The 6,000-nt window shown below is 55.2% G+C and overlaps 1 pseudogene; it reads left to right on the forward strand.

The window, feature by feature from the left end:
- LOC136570588 (zinc finger protein 850-like) overlaps window positions 1-3,873 on the forward strand; it is an 82,257-nt pseudogene extending 78,384 nt beyond the window's left edge.
- The last annotated feature ends 2,127 nt before the right edge of the window (window positions 3,874-6,000 follow it).

Here is a 6,000-nt window from a genome sequence, read left to right on the forward strand (position 1 = left end):
ACTCTGCTGAAAAACATCCAAATTCTGAGTATTTTTCTCTTCCTCCCCTTTTCTTTTTCTCACCACATAGATTCCTCCTGCTGCTTCCTGCCTTAACCATATTCCTGCACACTCCCCTTCACCCAGTCTCTTCCCAGCACACCAACACCATCCATCCCCTGTTGTCCAAATCCCTTCTCCACTTCTCTTATTGCCCCCCTGGGTGTCCAAGTCCTTAATTGCCTCTGAGGGAGTGTGCAATCTACCTCAACCTTCTCCCAAGGGACCCTTCAGAGATATTTTGGGATCATCATCCCTTTGGCACAGGACCCCTTCCTGGCTTTCCCTTTTCTGTCTCCATGGGTGCCCTGCCATGCTCACTCCCCAAAGATCCCAGTGCACTCACTGATGAGATTTTCAGTGCTCTCTCCCTGCTGACTCTTCACAGCCCCCCCGATGTGTCACTCGTCTGTCTCCTGGTCACTCTCAGGTACCCAATCAGTCCCCGGTGCTGCCGCCCCCAAGGGGGCCGATCACCCAAACTGGGTGAGGCACCTTCAGCTGCACTCACTGCCCGCTGCCCCAGACGGTGGAAGGAATTCCAGACGAGTCCCAAGGTGTGTGGAAAAATTGACATCACCAGAGGATTCTGTCCACAAAGCAGACAGAGGAGTCCTGTAAAAGTAATTTCATTCCTAAAGAAAGGGAGAGGCCATGGGACATTTCCTACAGGGTCTTTCCGGTTGGTGGAGGACACAGCCTCCTGTTCATCCTAATTTTCCCAGCTGCATCTCCCTCTTCCTTTCCGCATTGGGTGGTGTACTTGAGAGGAAGAGACTTCCCAATCCACTTACATATCCCCTTGACATGCTCCCTACTTTTGTGTAGCAACCGATATTCATGGCTCTGTGAAGTCTTTGTTGTTTTTCTTCTCGAAGTTCATGAATGTGGCAGGACCTTGGCTGAGCAGCAGTCTGTGTCATCAGTTAACAACATTTTCTTAAACTGATGGCTTCTCCTGTCGCTTCCTTACGTACAAGTTCCTGGCTCTATCTCTCAGCAGATTCACAGCATCTGATTGTAAAGACACTTTCCTCTTCTTCCTTTCATGGGGATCCCGCGTTTGTGGGACATCCCCCCTGGAGCAGGGTGTCCCCGCCTTGCTGCAGCCCCAGCCCTCAGGCAGCGCTCAGCCAATCAGAGCACGCGGCTCTGATGACTCAGCAGTTGCCAGGCAGACCCGCAGCTCTCAGCGTTCCCCACCTGCGCTCAGCGCCCCCCTCGGCCCCAGCGCCCCCCTCGAGCGGAATTTGGGGAGGTGGGAGTGGGGCAGCACCAAGGCCGGGCCCCCCCCGCGCTGTCCTGGCGGGAGCGGCTGCAGTGGGGACCGAGTGCGGGTGGGAGCGGCCGGGAGCCCAGCGCTGCCCCAGCCCGACCTGCCCCAGCTCCATCCCTGCCCCTGCCGTGGGATGCTGTGGGTTTGGGGGCAAGAGGGAGCCGGCAGCGGGTGCTGGGCCTGGGGCAGGAGGAGAAGGGAAGGAGAAGCAGGGTTGAGGAACAAAATGGTGAAACCCTGGACGTGGGAGGAAAAGGTGGGATTGTGCAGGAGAAGGAGGAATAGCAGGAGGAAGAAGAATGTGAGGAAGAGCAGGAACAGAGGAGGAGGAGGAGGAGCAGAAAGAGGCGGCACCACACGGTTCTACTCCTCCCTGTATCTGCAGCCTCCCCCCCAGCCCCAGGAGCTTTGTCCGTATGCAGCAGGTGACCAGGGGAGGGGGAATCCATGATTTTCACAGAGGCCGAAACTTGGGGTTTCTGAGCTTTACTGGGCAAATGTTGGTGCTTTTGTTTTTTGTGAGGGTTGAATGTCTGTATTTTGAAGGAGGTTTTTGCTGAATATTGACGTTTGGGAAGTTTTTGATCTGCATCTTGATGTTTAGAGGATTTTTGTGCTGAATCATGGTATTTTGGAGGTTCTTTCAGACACAAGATGCCCAATGACTTTCCCAGATGAACTTGGGCATGGAGGTTTTCCCAGTCCAAGCTGCTCTCCTCTTGATTTTTTCTGCAAACCAGGATTTTTAATTCTCAGGGTGTGGCCTGATGGAGGAGGGTGAAAAGCCCCGAATGTACCTCATGAAGAGGGGCTGCAAACCCTGCCCAGGGAGTTCTGGGGAGGAAAGAGCCCCCATGAGCCAGGAATGCATCCTGGGATCCAGCCAGAGCTTGGAGCTGGTGGAGAAGCCTCATGGCAGGGAGAAGCCACACAGGTGCTTGGAATGTGGGAAATGTTTCAGCTGGAGCTCCAGCCTGAGGCAGCACCAGGTGATCCACACTGGGGAGAGGCCCTTTGAGTGTGGGGAATGTGGGAGGAGTTTCAGCCACAACTCCATCCTGATCCAACACCAGAGGAGCCACACTGGGGAAAAGCCCTTTGAGTGTGGGGAATGTGGGAAGAGCTTCAGGCAGAGGGGCCAACTGATACGACACCAGGTGATCCACACTGGGGAAAAGCCCTATGAGTGTGGGGAATGTGGGAAGAGCTTCAGCCAGAAGGGCCACCTGACGGAACACCAGAAGATCCACACTGGGGAAAAGCCCTTTGAGTGTGGGGAATGTGGGAGGAGCTTCAGAGGAAGCTCGGCCCTGATTCGGCACCAGGTCATCCACACGGGGGAACGGCCCTACACCTGCTTGGAATGTGGGAAGAGCTATGGGTGGAACTCTGACCTGAGAAAACACCAGCGCACCCACTCTGGGGAGAGGCCCTACGAGTGTCCTGAGTGTGGGAAGAGGTTTCACAGGAGCTCCGATCTCCTCAAACATGAGCGGATTCACACAGAGGAGAGGCCCTTCCGCTGCCCCGACTGCAGGAAGGGCTTTAAGGAAAACGCCAAACTCACCATCCACTGGCGCATCCACACTGGAGAGAGGCCCTACGAGTGTCCTGAGTGTGGGAAGAGCTTCTCACAGAGCTCTCACTTGACAGAACACCAACGGAGGCGCCACTAAGGGAAGTCCTGTGAGTGCCCCACGTGAGGGAAGAGCTTTGTGCGCTGCTCCAGCTCTGTCCCCCATGAGACGATCTACATTGGATGATCCTCAGTGAGCGTTGCTGGGCAGAGCCCTGGTGATCCATGGTCCTGGTGATCCGTGTTGGGAAGACACCTGGCTTGGAGGCTCCGCATCTTCCTGGTTCCCTGTGGGCAGCTAGATAAACCCAGCAGCAGGAACATCCATTGGGACACAGACCTACAATGGGAATTCCTTGGGGAGGGCAGATTTGTTGACTTTCAACCCCATAAAATCTTTTGCATTCAATCCTATCTTCTGGTGACATCAGGGAGTACTGAATGGTGTTGAAGGTATGTTCAGGGTGGACTATATGATGTTTGTATCCCCAGTCTGTTCTCTTTATGCTGAATAATAAGTTTTGTACCTTTAAGACTTGTCCTGAGAGTGAAGAGGGAGAGAAGAAATGCGGAATTTGTTTTCAGAAACTGCACTCACTCCTCCACATTCCTGCTCCTGCACTGTGTTGTCTGCGGATGGACAGACAGCGGGACAGAGCTCTCCTTTGCTTTTAGTTAGTTTTAGCTAGCTGAGGTAAAGTAGTTCCCTACTGTGGATTGTTTTTCCCTTTTCTTTGGACCTGTTTAAACCTGCTGTGGCCTGAACACCAGAAGAGCACGGGCAGCTCACACCTGTGCCCCACCAGGCCGGGCCTGGGCCGCGGCATTTCCAGCACCAGAGGGACTGATAAGGGACTGAGTGAGCTGAGCTACAGCCCACAGAGGGACTTGGTGAGTTTGTCTCTCTTTTAGAGCAGCAAGAGGTTTTATTGTTTAATATTGTTTAGGTTTTATTGTGTAATAAACAGTTTTTTCCACTTTTCTTCAAAGAGGTATTTTATTTTTCCTGAACCAGCTGGGGGACACATGGACATGGAGGGGGACATAGCCATTCATGGGGATGTGGGTGGACACAGGCATGGATGGAGATGTGGGGAACAATGACAGGGATGGAAACATGGTGGGGAGACAGCCGTGGGTGAGGACATGGTGGGACATGGCCAGTGACATGTGGGGACATGGCCATGGCTGGTGCCATGGGGGGAACTTGCAGGGGATGTGGGGGATGCTGGGTTTGAGGGAGTTGAGGGTTCCTGGGAGGGATTTGGGGCTTGCCGAGGCCTTTGGGGACCCCAGGCCAACTGGCTCTGGCTGTGCTGGGAGACCCTGGGGGAGGTTCTGGGGCAGCTGCTCAAGGACCCCCTGAACTGGAGCCCCAGCCGGGCATTGGGCTCCTGGAAGGGGATGAACATCTTTGTCCCCAGGAAGAAAATCCCAGCACCCCCAGGGTGTCAGGGGCAGCTGAGAGGCCACAACAGGAGGGGAAAGCCAGACAGAGCTGTCACACTCTTAAACTACACCCCAGAAGTCCCAAAACTGAGGGATTGCTCCCAGGAAAAAGCAGCCAGGAGATGCATGAATTGAGGGAAAGGGGGGATGTGACCCCCCAGGCTGAGCAGGAGGGACCTGCATCCCCCAAAACCAAATAGGGACGAGAGGTGGAGCTGAAGGCACGATGGGAAAGGGGTGGGAGTGCAGGGAAAAAGAGGATTCAGAGTGGGAGAGGGATGGGATCCCCAGATTGAGTTGGGAGGGGTCCTTGGGTTGGGGGAACGATAGGAGAGGGGAGGGAAAGTTGGGGATGGGATAGAAAAAGGGTGGTTCCGTGGGGATCCCACTGTGTCCCCATCGCTTGATCCCTGGAGTGATTCCCTGGGGCTCTGGAGGGGAATGGATCTGCACTGGGTGGATTCCCAAGCCCCCTGCCCATCCCTGGGGGGCTCATGGGGGTTTCCCTGGTTCCCTCCACCCAAATGCTGCAGCCATGGGAGAGAGAAGGGTGTGAAAGGAGGATCTGGATTGGGCACGGAGGAGGAGCAATAGGAAGAGGAGGGAGAGAAGAAGCGGAGGATGGGCAAAGGAAGAGCAGGAAGAAGAATAGAAAGAGGAGGAGCCGCAGCAGAACCACGCTGTTTTCCCACTCGCCCGCTGAGTCTGCAGCTCCCCTGGCCCTGGCAGCATCTATCCCCCCAGATCTCACAGGTGAGTGGGGAGGGGGAACTCACCCCAAATCCATTGGAGGATCTCTGGGAGGGTTTATTTCAGGGGAGGGGATGTTTGGATCTTGCAGGGCCCCAAGGGTGAGACACAGATGCCCCTTTGGAGAACTGTGGAAGGTTCCTGTGGCAAACTGTCTGTACTGGCTGGGGCAGTGGTACCAGCTGGGGGGGGACATTGGTGTTGGGGCTCTGATTGGCATCAGAGTGGGGAGAGCAACGAAGGCCAATCCTGGAGCTGGGGGATCCTGTCAGCCTGGAGGGGTGGGGGAGGCTGGAGATGAGCAGGGTCTGGGCCCATCCAACTGTGTACAGGGCGGTTACTTTTTGAGCTGGACTTGGGAAGCAGGACCAAGGGCCTCACCTGTTGTTTTTCCCCCAAGCCAGGATTTGTCAATCCCAATCTTTGTCTGGATGGAGCTGGAGGAGGCTGCGAGGAAAAGGAAGATGGCCTGGGACACTGAGGCAGGCAAGGAGGAAGTCACTGCCCCTTTCCCCCTCTCCTCTGTTTCATGTCTCAGCCCAACATTTCCTCTGGCTGCAGGACAACCCCGCTACCAATGCCGTCCTGCCAGGGATGAACTGGGGGGATCTCCTTCCCCTTCCCTCTGGCACAGAGGCAAATCCCATCCTGTCCTTGTCCACAGCTCCTTCCCCTTCTCATTCTGTCCTTCTTCCTTCCTCATTCCTTCCTCTTCTTTTCTTTCCTTTCCTTCCCCAGGCACTGAGCTGCAGACAGAGACCAGGGAGAGCAAATCCCTGCTGCAGAACCTCATGGAAAAGGCCGTTTTGAGCAGCTCCATGGCATGAGAATCCAATGGGGAGGAAAAGCCCTGGAGATCCCACACAAGGAGGGGTTGCAAACCCAGCCCTGGCAGCTGTGAGGAGGAAAG

The sequence above is a fragment of the Molothrus aeneus genome, unplaced genomic scaffold (assembly GCF_037042795.1).
Source record: "Molothrus aeneus isolate 106 unplaced genomic scaffold, BPBGC_Maene_1.0 scaffold_35, whole genome shotgun sequence".
NCBI lineage: Eukaryota > Metazoa > Chordata > Aves > Passeriformes > Icteridae > Molothrus > Molothrus aeneus.